The sequence below is a fragment of the Triticum aestivum genome, chromosome 5B (genome assembly GCF_018294505.1).
Source record: "Triticum aestivum cultivar Chinese Spring chromosome 5B, IWGSC CS RefSeq v2.1, whole genome shotgun sequence".
In the NCBI taxonomy this organism is placed as follows: domain Eukaryota; kingdom Viridiplantae; phylum Streptophyta; class Magnoliopsida; order Poales; family Poaceae; genus Triticum; species Triticum aestivum.
This window is the reverse complement of record NC_057807.1, coordinates 91,591,988-91,608,630: the sequence shown is the minus strand read 5'-3', so window position 1 is coordinate 91,608,630 and position 16,643 is coordinate 91,591,988.

The window sequence follows — 16,643 nt, the reverse complement described above, 5'->3', positions numbered from 1 at the left end:
GCTAGGAGAACCAGATGTGTGCAGGCATGATAGATTTGAAGAAGGCAATGACCAGGATCACAGAGCTGGAGGAAGAACTAAAGTCTACACGCGATGGATATGAGGAGGAAACCGTGACATTATTGGAGAAGAATGACGACCTGATAAAGAAGATCGGAGTATTCATGGGAGACCCCGCGCCAAGAGGAGATGATGATGATTCCACTTGCCCGGAGAACTACATCATCATCGACGACACCGACTCGGACCCCGACGATAGCGATGATGGCTTTGTTGATGAAGCTGCAGCAAATATCATGGAGTCTTCGACCGATCAATTTTTCTAGTCGACCCCCATAATAGTAGTAGTATTCCCCCCATGTATATAGTATAGTCCGAGCACTTTTGTAATGATAGTTAGACTGTTGTATGCCCTTGTTTGAATTGATTGAAGTGATACGATTGTGTTTGACTCATGTGCATATGGGTAGTGTTTTCCCTCTAGACCTCATTCTATTCTATATTGTCATCTTTTCTCAACCCTCATATGCCTCCGAGACATGACAATGGATTTGCTTTCCCACCGGAGCTCACTCAGTTGATCCAGCAGCAGAATGCATTGATGCAGATACTAGTCCAGAATCAGAATCAGGGGAACAACAACAACAACAACAACAACAACAACAACAACAACCCACCACCACCACCACCTGTTGATCACTTAGCCCGTTTCTTGAGGCTCAATCCGCCGGTGTTCTCTAGTAGCACCGAGCCGATAGTTGTAGATGATTGGTTCCACAAGATTGGAAGGGAGTTGACCACTGCAGGATGCATAGATGCGGAGAGAGTGCATTTTGCCGCACATCAGCTTGATGGACCCGCAGCATCATGGTGGGAGAATTTGACACCCACGTACCCCATCGACACTGTTACATGGGACCAGTTTCAGCAGGCTTTCCATACTGTCCATGTTTCAGCAGGAGCTATGGCCATGAAGAAGTGTGAGTTTCGCAACTTGCGCCAAGAAGGACGCACAGTTGGCCAGTATGTGGATGATTTTAGTAAGCTAGCACGTTATGAAGGAAATATGCCCTAGAGGCAATAATAAAGTTATTATTTATTTCCTCATATCATGATAAATGTTTATTATTCATGCTAGAATTGTATTAACGGAAACATGATACATGTGTGAATACATAGACAAACATATAGTCACTAGTATGCCTCTACTTGACTAGCTCATTAATCAAAGATGGTTATGTTTCCTAACCATAGACATGTGTTGTCATTTGATTAATGGGATCACATCATTAGGAGAATGATGTGATTGACATGACCCATTCCGTTAGCTAGCACTTGATCGTTTAGTATATTGCTATTGCTTTCTTCATGACTTATACATGTTCCTGTAACTATGAGATTATGCAACTCCCGTTTACCGGAGGAACACTTTGGGTGCTACCAAACGTCACAACGTAACTGGGTGATTATAAAGGAGTACTACAGGTGTCTCCAAAGGTATATGTTGGGTTGGCATATTTTGAGATTAGGTTTTGTCACTCCGATTGTCAGAGAGGTATCTCTGGGCCCTCTCGGTAATGCACATCACTATAAGCCTTGCAAGCAATGTAGCTAATGAGTTAGTTACAGAATGATGCATTACGTAACGAGTAAAGAGACTTGCCGGTAACGAGATTGAACTAGGTATTAGATACCGACGATCGAATCTCGGGCAAGTAACATGCCGAAGACAAAGGGAACAACGTATGTTGTTATGCGGTTTGACCGATAAAGATCTTCGTAGAATATGTAGGAGCCAATATGAGCATCCAGGTTCCGCTATTGGTTATTGACCGAGAATAGTTCTAGGTCATGTCTACATAGTTCTCGAACTCGTAGGGTCCGCACGCTTAACGTTATGATGACAGTTTTATTATGAGTTTATATATTTTGATGTAGAGTGGTCTATTTTTATTGAATCTCGATAGTAGTGATACACATATTCATAGTGTTGAAACCAAAAGATACAGAGTTGATAATGATAGTGCAACTTATTTGTGGCACTGCCGTTTAGGTCATATCGGTGTAAAGCGCATGAAGAAACTCCATACTGATGGGCTTTTGGAATCACTTGATTATGAATCACTTGGTACTTGCGAACCGTGCCTCATGGGCAAGATGACTAAAACGCCGTTCTCCGGAACTATGGACCGAGCAACTGATTTGCTGGAAATCATACATACCGATGTGTGTGGTCCAATGAATGTTGAGGCTCGTGGCGGGTATCGTTATTTTCTCATATTCACAGATGATTTGAGCAGATATGTGTATATCTACTTAATGAAACACAAGTCTGAAACAGTTGAAAAGTTCAAAGAATTTCAGAGTGAAGTGGAAAATCATCGTAACAAGAAAATAAAATTTCTACGATCTAATCGTGGAGGAGAATATTTGAGTTACGAGTTTGGTTTACATTTGAAACAATGCGGACTAGTTCTGCAACTCACGCCACCCGGAACACCACAACGAAATGGTGTGTCCGAACGTCGTAATCGTACTTTACTAGACATGGTGCGATCTATGATGTCTCTTACTGATTTACCGCTATCGTTTTGGGGTTATGCTTTAGAGACAGCCGCATTCACGTTAAATAGGGCACCATCAAAATCCGTTGAGACGACGCCTCATGAACTGTGGTTTGGCAAGAAACCAAAGTTGTCGTTTCTTAAAGTTTGGGGCTGCGATGATTATGTGAAGAAACTTCAACCAGATAAGCTCGAACCCAAATCGGAGAAATGTGTCTTCATAGGATACCCAAAAGAGACTGTTGGGTACACCTTCTATCACAGATCTGAAGGCAAGATTTTTGTTGCAAAATTCGGATCCTTTCTAGAGAAGGAGTTTATCTCGAAAGAAGTGAGTGGGAGGAAATTAGAACTTGATGAGGTAACTGTACCTGCTCCCTTATTGGAAAGTAGTTCATCACAAGAACCGGTTCCTGTGACAACTACACCAATCAGTGAGGAAGCTAATGATATTGATCATGAAACTTCAGATCAAGTTTCTACTGAACCTCGTAGGTCTACCAGAGTAAGATCCGCACCAGAGTGGTACGGTAATCCTATTCTGGAAGTCATGTTACTTGACCATGATGAACCTACGAACTATGAGGAAGCGATGATGAGCCCAGATTCCGCAAAATGGCTAGAGGCCATGAAATCTGAGATGGGATCCATGTATGAGAACAAAGTATGGACTTTGGTTGACTTGCCCGATGATCGGCAAGCCATTGAGAATAAATGGATTTTTAAGAAGAAGACTGACGCTGATGGTAATGTAACTGTCTATAAAGCTCGACTTGTTGCAAAAAGGTTTTCGACAAGTTCAAGGGGTTGACTACGATGAGACTTTCTCACCCGTAGCGATGCCTAAGTCTGTCCGAATCATGTTAGCAATTGCTGCATTTTATGATTATGAAATTTGGCAAATGGATGTCAAAACTGCATTCTTGAATGGATTTCTAGAAGAAGAGTTGTATATGATGCAGCCAAAAGGTTTTGTTGATCCAAAAGGTGCTAACAAAGTGTGCAAGCTCCAGCGATCCATTTATGGACTGGTGCAAGCATCTCAGAGTTGGAATAAACGCTTTGATAGTGTGATCAAAGCATATGGTTTTATACAGACTTTTCGAGAAGCCTGTATTTACAAGAAAGTGAGTGGGAGCTCTGTAGCATTTCTGATATTATATGTAGATGACATGTTATTAATTGGAAATGATATAGAATTTCTGGATAGCATAAAGGGATACTTGAATAAAAGTTTTTGTATGAAAGACCTCCGTGAAGCTGCTTATATATTGGGCATCAAGATTTATAGAGATAGATCAAGACGCTTAATTGGACTTTCACAAAGCACATACCTTGATAAAGTTTTGAAAAGGTTCAAAATGGATCAGGCAAAGAAAGGGTTCTTGCCCGTACTACAAGGTGTGAAGTTGAGTCAAACTCAATGCCCGACCACAGCAGAAGATAGAGAGAAAATGAAAGATGTTCCCTATGCTTCAGCCATAGGCTCTATCATGTATGCAATGTTGTGTACCAGACCTGACATGTGCTTAGCAATAAGCTTGGAAGGAAGGTACCAAAGTAATCCAGGAGTGGATCACTGGACAGCGGTCAAGAACATCCTGAAATACCTGAAAAGCACTAAGGATATGTTTCTCGTATATGGAGGTGACAAAGAGCTAGTCGTAAATGGTTACGTCGATGCAAGCTTTGACACTGATCCGGACGATTCTAAATCGCAAACCGGATACGTGTTTTTATTAAACGGTGGAGCTGTAAGTTGGTGCAGTTCTAAACAAAGCGTCGTGGCGGGATCTACATGTGAAACGGAGTACATAGCTGCTTCGAAAGCAGCAAATGAAGGAGTCTGGATGAAGGAGTTCCTTTCCGATCTAGGTGTCATACCTAGTGCATCGGGACCAATGAAGATCTTCTGTGACAATACTGGTGCAATTGCCTTGGCAAAGGAATCCAGATTTCATAAGAGGACCAAGCACATCAAGAGACGCTTCAATTCCATCCGGGATCAAGTCCAGGTGGGAGACATAGATATTTGCAAGATACATACGGATCTGAATGTTGCAGACCCATTGACTAAGCCTCTTCCATGAGCAAAACATGATCAGCACCAAGACTCCATGGGTGTTAGAATCATTACTGTGTAATCTAGATTATTGACTCTAGTGCAAGTGGGAGACTGAAGGAAATATGCCCTAGAGTCAATAATAAAGTTATTATTTATTTCCTCATATCATGATAAATGTTTATTATTCATGCTAGAATTGTATTAACCGGAAACATGATACATGTGTGAATACATAGACAAACATATAGTCACTAGTATGCCTCTACTTGACTAGCTCATTAATCAAATATGGTTATGTTTCCTAACCATAGACATGTGTTGTCATTTGATTAATGGGATCACATCATTAGGAGAATGATTGGATTGACATGATCCATTCCGTTAGCCTAGCACTTGATCGTTTAGTATATTGCTATTGCTTTCTTCATGACTTATACATGTTCCTGTAACTATGAGATTATGCAACTCGCGTTTACCGGAGGAACAATTTGGGTGCTACCAAACGTCACAACGTAACTGGGTGATTATAAAGGAGTACTACAGGTGTCTCCAAAGGTACATGTTGGGTTGGCGTATTTCGAGATTAGGTTTTGTCACTCCGATTGTCGGAGAGGATCTCTCGGCCCTCTCGGTAATGCACATCACTATAAGCCTTGCAAGCAATGTAGCTAATGAGTTAGTTACGGAATGATGCATTACGTAACAAGTAAAGAGACTTGCCGGTAACGAGATTGAACTAGGTATTAGATACCGACGATCGAATCTCGGGCAAGTAACATGCCGATGACAAAGGGAACAACGTATGTTGTTATGCGGTTTGACCGATAAAGATCTTCGTAGAATATGTAGGAGCCAATATGAGCATCCAGGTTCCACTATTGGTTATTGACCGAGAATAGTTCTAGGTCATGTCTACATAGTTCTCGAACCCGTAGGGTCCGCACGCTTAACGTTACGATGACAGTTTTATTATGAGTTTATATATTTTGATGTACCGAAGGTTGTTCGGAGTCCCGGATGTGATCCAGGACATGACAAGGAGTCTCTAAATGGTCGAGACATAAAGATTGATATATTGGAAGCCTATATTTGGATATCGGAAACGTTCCGGGAGAAACCGGGATTTTTTCGGAGTACCGGGGGGTTACCGGAACCCCCCCCCCCCCCGGGGGGGGGGGTTATTGGGCCTACTGTTGGGGAACGTTGCAGAAAACAAAAATTTTCCTACTCGTTTCACCAAGATCATCTAGGAGTTCATCTAGCAACGAGTGATTAGATGCATCTACATACCTTTGTAGATCGCGCACGGAAGCGTTCAAAAGAACGGTGATGATGTAGTCGCACTCGACATGATCCAAATCACCGATGACCAGCGCCGAACGGATGGCACCTCCGCGTTCAACACACGTACGGGACGGGAGACGTCTCCTCCTTCTTGATCCAGCAAGGGGGGAAGGAGAGGTTGATGAAGATCCAGCAGCACGACGGCGTGGTGGTGGATGCAGGGCGTCACAGCAGCAGGGCTTCGCCGAGACTACGAGGGAGAGACGCAACGGGGGGAGATGGAGGCGCCAGGGGCTGGTGTGAAATCCCTCCTCTCCCCCCACTATATATAGGGGTGCCATGGGGGGGCGCCGGCCCTACTAGATGAGATCTACTAGGGGGGGCGGCGGCCAAGGGGAGGTTTCCCTCCCCCCCAAGGCACCTAGGGGTGCCTTCCACCACATGGACTCTTCCATGGTGGAAACCCTAGGCGCATGGGCCTATAGGGGCTGGTGCCCTTGGCCCATCTAGGCCAAGGCGCACCCCCTACAGCCCATGTGGCCCCCCGGGACAGGTGGCCCCACCCGGTGGACCCCCGGGACCCTTCCGGTGGTCCCGGTACAATACCGATAACCCCGAAACTTGTCCCGATGCCCGAAATAGCATTTCCTATATATAATTCTTTACCTCCGGACCATTCCGGAACTCCTCGTGACGTCCGGGATCTCATCCGGGACTCCGAACAACATTCGGGTTTCTGCATATACATATCTTCATAACCCTAGCGTCACCGAACCTTAAGTGTGTAGACCCTACGGGTTCGGGAGACAAGCAGACATGACCGAGACGACTCTCCGGTCAATAACCAACAGCGGGATCTGGATACCCATGTTGGCTCCCACATGCTCCACGATGATCTCATCGGATGAACCACGATGTCGAGGATTTAATCAATCCCGTACGCTATTCCCTTTGTCTATCGATATGTTACTTGCCCGAGATTCGATCGTCGGTATCCCAATACCTCGTTCAATCTCGTTACCGGCAAGTCACTTTACTCGTACCGTAATGCATGATCCCGTGACCAGACACTTGGTCACTCTGAGCTCATTATGATGATGCATTACCGAGTGGGCCCAGTGATACCTCTCCGTCATACGGAGTGACAAATCCCAGTCTTGATCCATGTCACCCAACAGACACTTTCGGAGATACCCGTAGTCTACCTTTATAGTCACCCAGTTACGTTGTGACGTTTGGCATACCCAAAGCACTCCTACGGTATCCGGGAGTTACACGATCTCATGGTCTAAGGAAAAGATACTTTGACATTGGAAAACTCTAGCAAACGAACTATACGATCTTGTGCTATGTTTAGGATTGGGTCTTGTCCATCACATCATTCTCCCAATGATGTGATCTCGTTATCAATGACATCCAGTGTCCATAGTCAGGAAACCATGACTATCTGTTGATCAACGAGCTAGTCAACTAGAGGCTCACTAGGGACATGTTGGTGTCTGTTATTCACACATGTATTACGATTTCCGGATAACACAATTATAGCATGAATAAAGACAATTATCATGAACAAGGAAATATAATAATAATGCTTTTATTATTGCCTCTAGGGCATATTTCCAACAGTCTCCCACTTGCACTAGAGTCAATAATCTAGTTACATTGTGATGAATCGAACACCCATGGAATTCTGGTGTTGATCATGTTTTGCTCTAGGGAGAGGTTTAGTCAACGGATCTGCTATATTCAGGTCCGTATGTACTTTACAAATCTCTATGTCTCCATCTTGAACATTTTCACGAATGGAGTTGAAGCGACGCTTGATGTGCCTTGTCTTCTTGTGAAACCTGGGCTCCTTGGCAAGTGCAATAGCTCCAGTGTTGTCACAGAAGAGCTTGATCGGCCCCGACGCATTGGGTATGACTCCTAGGTCGGTGATGAACTCCTTCACCCATATTGCTTCATGTGCTGCCTCCGAGGCTGCCATGTACTCCGCTTCACATGTAGATCCCGCCACGACGCTTTGCTTGCAACTGCACCAGCTTACTGCCCCACCATTCAAAATATACACGTATCCGGTTTGTGACTTAGAGTCATCCAGATCTGTGTCGAAGCTAGCGTCGACGTAACCCTTTACGACGAGCTCTTCGTCACCTCCATAAACGAGAAACATTTCCTTAGTCCTTTTCAGGTACTTCAGGATATTCTTGACCGCTGTCCAGTGTTCCTTGCCGGGATTACTTTGGTACCTTCCTACCAAACTTACGGCAAGGTTAACATCAGGTCTGGTACACAGCATGGCATACATAATAGAACCTATGGCTGAGGCATAGGGGATGACGCTCATCTCTTCTATATCTTCTGCCGTGGTCGGACATTGAGCTGAGCTCAATTTCATACCTTGTAACACAGGCAAGAACCCCTTCTTGGATTGATCCATATTGAACTTCTTCAATATCTTATCAAGGTATGTGCTTTGTGAAAGACCTATGAGGCGTCTCGATCTATCTCTATAGATTTTGATGCCTAATATATAAGCAGCTTCTCCAAGGTCCTTCATTGAAAAACTTTTATTCAAGTAGGCCTTGATGCTGTCCAAGAGTTCTATATCATTTCCCATCAAAAGTATGTCATCTACATATAATATGAGAAATGCTACAGAGCTCCCACTCACTTTCTTGTAAACGCAGGCTTCTCCATAAGTCTGTGTAAACCCAAACGCTTTGATCATCTCATCAAAGCGAATGTTCCAACTCCGAGATGCTTGCACCAGCCCATAAATCGAGCGTTGGAGCTTGCACACTTTGTCAGCATTCTTAGGATCGACAAAACCTTCCGGCTGTATCATATACAATTCTTCCTTAAGGAAACCATTAAGGAATGCCGTTTTGACGTCCATTTGCCATATTTCGTAATCATAGAATGCGGCAATTGCTAACATGATTCGGACGGACTTCAGCTTCGCTACCGGTGAGAAAGTCTCATCGTAGTCAACCCCTTGAACTTGTCGATAACCCTTAGCGACAAGCCGAGCTTTATAGATGGTCACATTACCATCCGCGTCTGTCTTCCTCTTAAAGATCCATTTATTTTCTATGGCTCGCCGCTCAACGGGCAAGTCAGTCAAAGTCCATACTTTGTTTTCATACATGGATCCTATCTCGGATTTCATGGCTTCTAGCCATTTGTCGGAATCCGGGCCCGCCATCGCTTCTTCATAGTTCGAAGGTTCACCGTTGTCTAACAGCATGATTTCCAAGACAGGGTTGCCGTACCACTCTGGTGCGGAACGTGTCCTTGTGGACCTTCGAATTTCAGTAGGGGCTTGATCAGAAGTATCTTGATCATTCATTAACTTCCTCTCTAGTCGGTGCAGGCACCTCAGGAACATTTTCTTGAGTTGCGCCATTTTCCGGTTCAAGAGGTAATACTTCATCAAGCTCTACTTTCCTCCCACTTACTTCTTTCGAGAGAAACTCTTTCTCCAGAAAGGACCCATTCTTGGCAACAAAGATCTTGCCTTCGGATCTGAGGTAGAAGGTGTACCCAATAGTTTCTTTTGGGTATCCTATGAAGACGCATTTTTCCGACTTGGGTTCGAGCTTTTCAGGTTGAAGTTTCTTGACATAAGCATCGCATCCCCAAACTTTTAGAAACGACAGCTTAGGTTTCTTCCCAAACCATAATTCATACGGTGTCGTCTCAACGGATTTCGACGGAGCCCTATTTAAAGTGAATGCGGCAGTCTCTAAAGCATAGCCCCAAAAAGGAAAGCGGTAAATCGGTAAGAGACATCATAGATCGCACCATATCTAACAGAGTGCGATTACGACGTTCGGACACACCATTACGCTGAGGTGTTCCAGGCGGCGTGAGTTGTGAAACTATTCCACATTTTCTTAAGTGGTGCCCAAACTCGTGACTCAAGTATTCTCCTCCACGATCTGATCGTAGAAACTTGATTTTCCTGTCACGTTGATTTTCAACCTCACTCTGAAATTCCTTGAACTTTTCAAAGGTTTCAGACTTGTGTTTCATTAAGTAGATATACCCATACCTACTTAAATCATCAGTGAGGGTGAGAACATAACGATAGCCACCGCGAGCCTCAACACTCATTGGACCGCACACATCAGTATGTATGATTTCCAATAAGTCGGTTGCTCGCTCCATTGTTCCTGAGAACGGAGTCTTGGTCATTTTACCCATAAGGCATGGTTCGCATGTGTCAAATGATTCATAATCAAGAGACTCTAAAAGTCCATCAGCATGGAGCTTCTTCATGCGTTTGACACCTATGTGACCAAGGCGGCAGTGCCACAGGTATGTGGGACTATCATTATCAACCTTACTTCTTTTGGTACTCACATTATGAACATGTGTAGCATCACGTTCGAGATTCATAAAGAATAAACCATTCACCATAGGAGCATGACCATAAAACATATCTCTCATAAAAATGGAACAACCATTATTCTCAGATTTAAAAGAGTAGCCATCTCGAATTAAACGAGATCCCGATACAATGTTCATGCTCAAAGCTGGCACTAAATAACAATTATTAAGGTTTAAAACTAATCCCGAAGGGAGATGCAGAGGTAGCGTGCCGACGGCGATCACATTGACCTTGGAACCATTCCCGACGCGCATCGTCACCTCGTCCTTTGCCAGTTTCCGCTTATTCCGCAGCCCCTGCTTTGAGTTACAAATGTGAGCAACTGCACCGGTATCAAATACCCAGGAGCTACTACGGGCACTAGTAAGGTACACATCAATTACATGTATATCACATATACCTTTTGTTTTGCCGGCCTTCTTATCCGCTAAGTACTTAGGGCAGTTCCGCTTCCAGTGACCGCTTCCCTTGCAATAAAAGCACTCAGTCTCGGGCTTGGGTCCATTCTTTGGCTTCTTCCCGGCAGCTTGCTTGCCGGGCGCGGCAACCTCCTTGCCGTCCTTCTTGAAGTTCTTTTTACCCTTGCCTTTCTTGAACTTAGTGGTTTTATTGACCATCAACACTTGATGTTCCTTCCTGACTTCTACCTCTGCTGATTTCAGCATAGCAAATACTTCAGGAATGGTCTTTTCCATCCCCTGCATATTGAAGTTCATCACAAAGCTCTTGTAGCTTGGTGGAAGCGACTGGAGGATTCTGTCAATGACCGCATCATCCGGGAGATTAACTCCCAGCTGAGTCAAGCGGTTATGCAACCCAGACATAGTGAGTATGTGCTCACTGACAGAACTGTTTTCCTCCATCTTACAGCTGAAGAATTTGTCGGAGACTTCATATCTCTCGACCCGGGCATGAGCTTGGAAAACCATTTTCAGCTCTTCGAACATCTCATATGCTCCATGTCTCTCAAAACGCTTTTGGAGCCCCGGCTCTAGGCTGTAAAGCATGCCGCACTGAACGAGGGAGTAGTCATCGGAACGTGCCTGCCAAGCGTTCATAACATCTTGTTCTGCAGGGAGAACGGGTGCGTCACCAAGCGGTGCTTGTAGGACATAATCTTTCTTGGCAGCTATGAGGATGATCCTCAGGTTCCGGACCCAGTCCGTATAGTTGCTGCCATCGTCTTTCAGCTTAGTTTTCTCTAGGAACGCGTTGAAGTTGAGGACTACGTTGGCCATTTGATCTACAAGACATATTGTAAAATATTTAGACTAAGTTCATGATAATTAAGTTCAACTAATCAAATTATTAGTGAACTCCCACTTAGATTAGACATCCCTCCAGTCATCTAAGTATTACATGATCCGAGTTAACTAGACCGTGTCCGATCATCACGTGAGACGGACTAGTCAACATCGGTGAACATCTTCATGTTGATCGTATCTTCTATACGACTCATGCTCGACCTTTCGGTCTTCTGTGTTCCGAGGCCATGTCTGTACATGCTAGGCTCGTCAAGTCAACCTAAGTGTTTGCATGTGTAAATCTGTCTTACACCCGTTGTATGTGAACGTCTGAATAAAACACCCGATCATCACGTGGTGTTTTGAAACAGCGAACTGTCGCAACGGTGCACAGTTAGGGGGAACACTTCTTGAAATTATTGTGAGGGATCATCTTATTTACTACCGTCGTTCTAAGTAAACAAGATGCAAAACATGATAAACATCACATGCAATCAAATAATAAACGTGACATGATATGGCCAATATCACATAGCTCCTTTGATCTCCATCTTGGGGCTCCATGATCATCTTGTCACCGGCTTGACACCATGATCTCCATCATCATGATCTCCATCATCGTGTCTCCATGAAGTTGCTCGCCAACTATTACTTCTACTACTATGGCTAACGCGTTTAGCAATAAAGTAAAGTAATTTACATGGCGTTTCTTGATGACACGCAGGTCATATAAAAGAATAAAGACAACTCCTATGGCTCCTGCCGGTTGTCATACTCATCGACATGCAAGTCGTGATTCCTATTACAATAGCATGAACATCTCATACATCACATATAGATCATTCATCATTCATCACAACTTTGGCCATATCATATCACAAACCACTTGCTGCAAAAACAAGTTAGACGTCCTCTAATTGTTGTTGCAAGTTTTACGTGGCTGAATTAGGGTTCTAGCAAGAACGTTTTCTTACCTACGTTAAAGCCACAACGTGATTTGTCAACTTCTATTTACCCTTCATAAGGACCCTGTTCATCGATTCCGCTCCAACTAAAGTAGGAGAGACAGACACCCGCCAGCCACCTTATGCAACTAGTGCATGTTAGTCGGTGGAACCGGTCTCACGTAAGCGTACGTGTAAGGTTGGTCCGGGCCGCTTCATCCCACAATACCGCTGAAGCAAGAAAGGACTAGTAACGGCAAGAAAGTTGACAAATCTACGCCCACAACAAATTGTGTTCTACTCGCGCAAGAAGAACTACGCATAGACCTAGCTCATGATGCCACTGTTGGGGAACGTTGCAGAAAACAAAAATTTTCCTACTCGTTTCACCAAGATCATCTAGGAGTTCATCTAGCAACGAGTGATTAGATGCATCTACATACCTTTGTAGATCGCGCACGGAAGCGTTCAAAAGAACGGTGATGATGTAGTCGTACTCGACGTGATCCAAATCACCGATGACCAGCGCCGAACGGACGGCACCTCCGCGTTCAACACACGTACGGGACGGGAGACGTCTCCTCCTTCTTGATCCAGCAAGGGGGAAGGAGAGGTTGATGAAGATCCAGCAGCACGACGGCGTGGTGGTGGATGCAGGGCGTCACAGCAGCAGGGCTTCGCCGAGACTACGAGGGAGAGACGTAACGGGGGGAGATGGAGGCGCCAGGGGCTGGTGTGAAATCCCTCCTCTCCCCCCCACTATATATAGGGGTGCCATGGGGGGGCGCCGGCCCTAGTAGATGAGATCTACTAGGGGGGCGGCGGCCAAGGGGAGGTTTCCCTCCCCCCCAAGGCACCTAGGGGTGCCTTCCACCACATGGACTCTTCCATGGTGGAAACCCTAGGCGCATGGGCCTATAGGGGCTGGTGCCCTTGGCCCATCTAGGCCAAGGCGCACCCCCTACAGCCCATGTGGCCCCCCGGGACAGGTGGCCCCACCCGGTGGACCCGGTACAATACCGATAACCCCGAAACTTGTCCCGATGCCCGAAATAGCACTTCCTATATATAATTCTTTACCTCCGGACCATTCCGGAACTCCTCGTGACGTCCGGGATCTCATCCGGGACTCCGAACAACATTCGGGTTTCTGCATATACATATCTTCATAACCCTAGCGTCACCGAACCTTAAGTGTGTAGACCCTACGGGTTCGGGAGACAAGCAGACATGACCGAGACGACTCTCCGGTCAATAACCAACAGCGGGATCTGGATACCCATGTTGGCTCCCACATGCTCCATGATGATCTCATCGGATGAACCACGATGTCGAGGATTTAATCAATCCCGTACGCTATTCCCTTTGTCTATCGATATGTTACTTGCCCGAGATTCGATCGTCGGTATCCCAATACCTCGTTCAATCTCGTTACCGGCAAGTCACTTTACTCGTACCGTAATGCATGATCCCGTGACCAGACACTTGGTCACTCTGAGCTCATTATGATGATGCATTACCGAGTGGGCCCAGTGATACCTCTCCGTCATACGGAGTGACAAATCCCAGTCTTGATCCATGTCACCCAACAGACACTTTCGGAGATACCCGTAGTCTACCTTTATAGTCACCCAGTTACGTTGTGACGTTTGGCATACCCAAAGCACTCCTACGGTATCCGGGAGTTACACGATCTCATGGTCTAAGGAAAAGATACTTTGACATTGGAAAACTCTAGCAAACGAACTATACGATCTTGTGCTATGTTTAGGATTGGGTCTTGTCCATCACATCATTCTCCCAATGATGTGATCTCGTTATCAATGACATCCAGTGTCCATAGTCAGGAAACCATGACTATCTGTTGATCAACGAGCTAGTCAACTAGAGGCTCACTAGGGACATGTTGGTGTCTGTTATTCACACATGTATTACGATTTCCGGATAACACAATTATAGCATGAATAAAGACAATTATCATGAACAAGGAAATATAATAATAATGCTTTTATTATTGCCTCTAGGGCATATTTCCAACACCTACATGGGCCATGAGGGAGAAGAGGAGGGCCGGCCAGGGCAGGCCGCGCGCCCCCTCCCCCCCTAGTCTGAATAGGACAAGGAGGGGGGGCGGCGCCCCCCTTTCCTCTTTCCCCTCCCCCCTTTCCTTCTCCACCAAGGCAAGAGGGGGGAGTCCTACTCCCGGTGGGAGTAGGACTCCTCCAGGCGCACCCCTTGGGGGCCGGCCGCACCTCCCCCTCCCTCCTTTATATACGGGGGAAAGGGGGCACCCTAGAACACACAAGTTGATCTACGTGATCGTTCCTTAGCTGTGTGCGGTGCCCCCCTCCACCATATTCCACCTTGGTCATATCGTCACGGAGTTTAGGTGAAGCCCTGCACCGGTAGAACATCATCATTGTCACCATGCCGTCGTGCTGACGGGACGCATCCCCGACAATTTGCTAGATCGGAGTCCGGGGATCGTCATCGAGTTGAACGTGTGCTGAACTCGGAGGTGCCATACGTTCGGTACTTGGATCGATCGGATCGTGAAGACATACGACTACATCAACCGCGTTGTCATAACGCTTCTGCTTACGGTCTACGAGGGTACGTGGACATTACTCTCCCCTCTCGTTGCTATGATTTTTTTTTGAAATTACTACGTTCCCCAACATGTTATGCCCCAGATGACGTTCTACGAATGCAGCTAAGCAGGAGAAGTTTCTGGAAGGACTGAATGATGAGCTGAGCATGCAGTTGATGGTGGCAACTTTCAACAACTACCAGGAGTTGGTAGACAGAGCTCTCATGATTGAAGGGAAACAACAGCAGATTGACAGCCGCAAGAGGAAGTATGGACAAGGGAAGTACAATTCTGGAGCTCAGCAGAAGCCTCATTTTACCCCAAACTCGGGAGGACCTTTTCAGCATAACCATGGAGGTCACAATCACAATGGAGGGAGTTTGCACAACCATAGTGGCCCCAAGAATGGCAATGGGAATGGAGGAAGCAATGGACAGAACCGTACCAACCCATCAACACCAGCCAAGAGGGATCTAAGCCACATTACCTGTTTCAAGTGCCAGAAGACTGGACATTATGCCACTGAATGTCCTGAAGCAAAGAATGGAAATGGCAATGGAAACTCCGGGAAGAAGCCTAACCCTTTCAACAGGGGACAGGTGAACCACGTTAACGTGGAGGAGTTTGAAGCACAGCCAGATGCAGTAATAGGTAAGTTTTTGGTTATGTCATTTACTGCAATCATTCTTTTTGATACTAGTGCATCGCATTCATACATATCAAGTGGATTTGTGGATAAGTATAAATTGCCAACCCAAGCCCTTAGGTCACCCATGTTAGTAACCTCGCCAGGAGTAGAGTATATGGCTAGTCTATGGTGTGATCGGTTACCATTGAGGATTGGTAACTACGTGTTTCCGTCAGACCTAATAGTATTGGAGTCACAAGGACTGGATGTGATATTAGGCATGGATTGGTTGTCAAAGTATGGAGGGAACATTGAATGCGCCAGTAAGTCGATTTTGCTCACCACCCCAGAAGGAAAAAGGATCAAGTATGTATCCCGGCATGTGACGAAGAGGACTCGAGTAAATTCCTTATCAGGAGTTGTACATGAGGAAGTACCAGTGGTGAAGGATTTCCCTGACGTATTTCCAGAAGAGTTTACAGGCATGCCACCGGATAGAGACATTGAGTTTTTGATTGAGCTTTTGCTAGGCACAGGGCCAATATCTAAGAGACCGTACAGGATGCCCGCAAAGGATTTGGAGGAAATTAAGAAGCAGATTAAGGAATTACTAGACAAAGGCTATATTCCCCCAAGTTCGTCACCTTGGGGGTCACCAGTGCTTCTAGTGGAGAAGAAGGATGGATCATTGAGGATGGTTGTTGATTATCATGGATTGAATGAAGTGACAATCAAGAACAAGTACCCATTGGAGATGATTAATGATTTGTTTGACCTGTTGCAAGGAGCTAAAGTATTTTCCAAGAACGATCTGCGATCAGGATACCACCAGCTGAAGATTCGAGAGCAGGATATACCTAAGACAGCTTTTACCACAAGGTACGGGCTATATGAGTATACCGTTATGTCATTTGGTCTGACTAACACA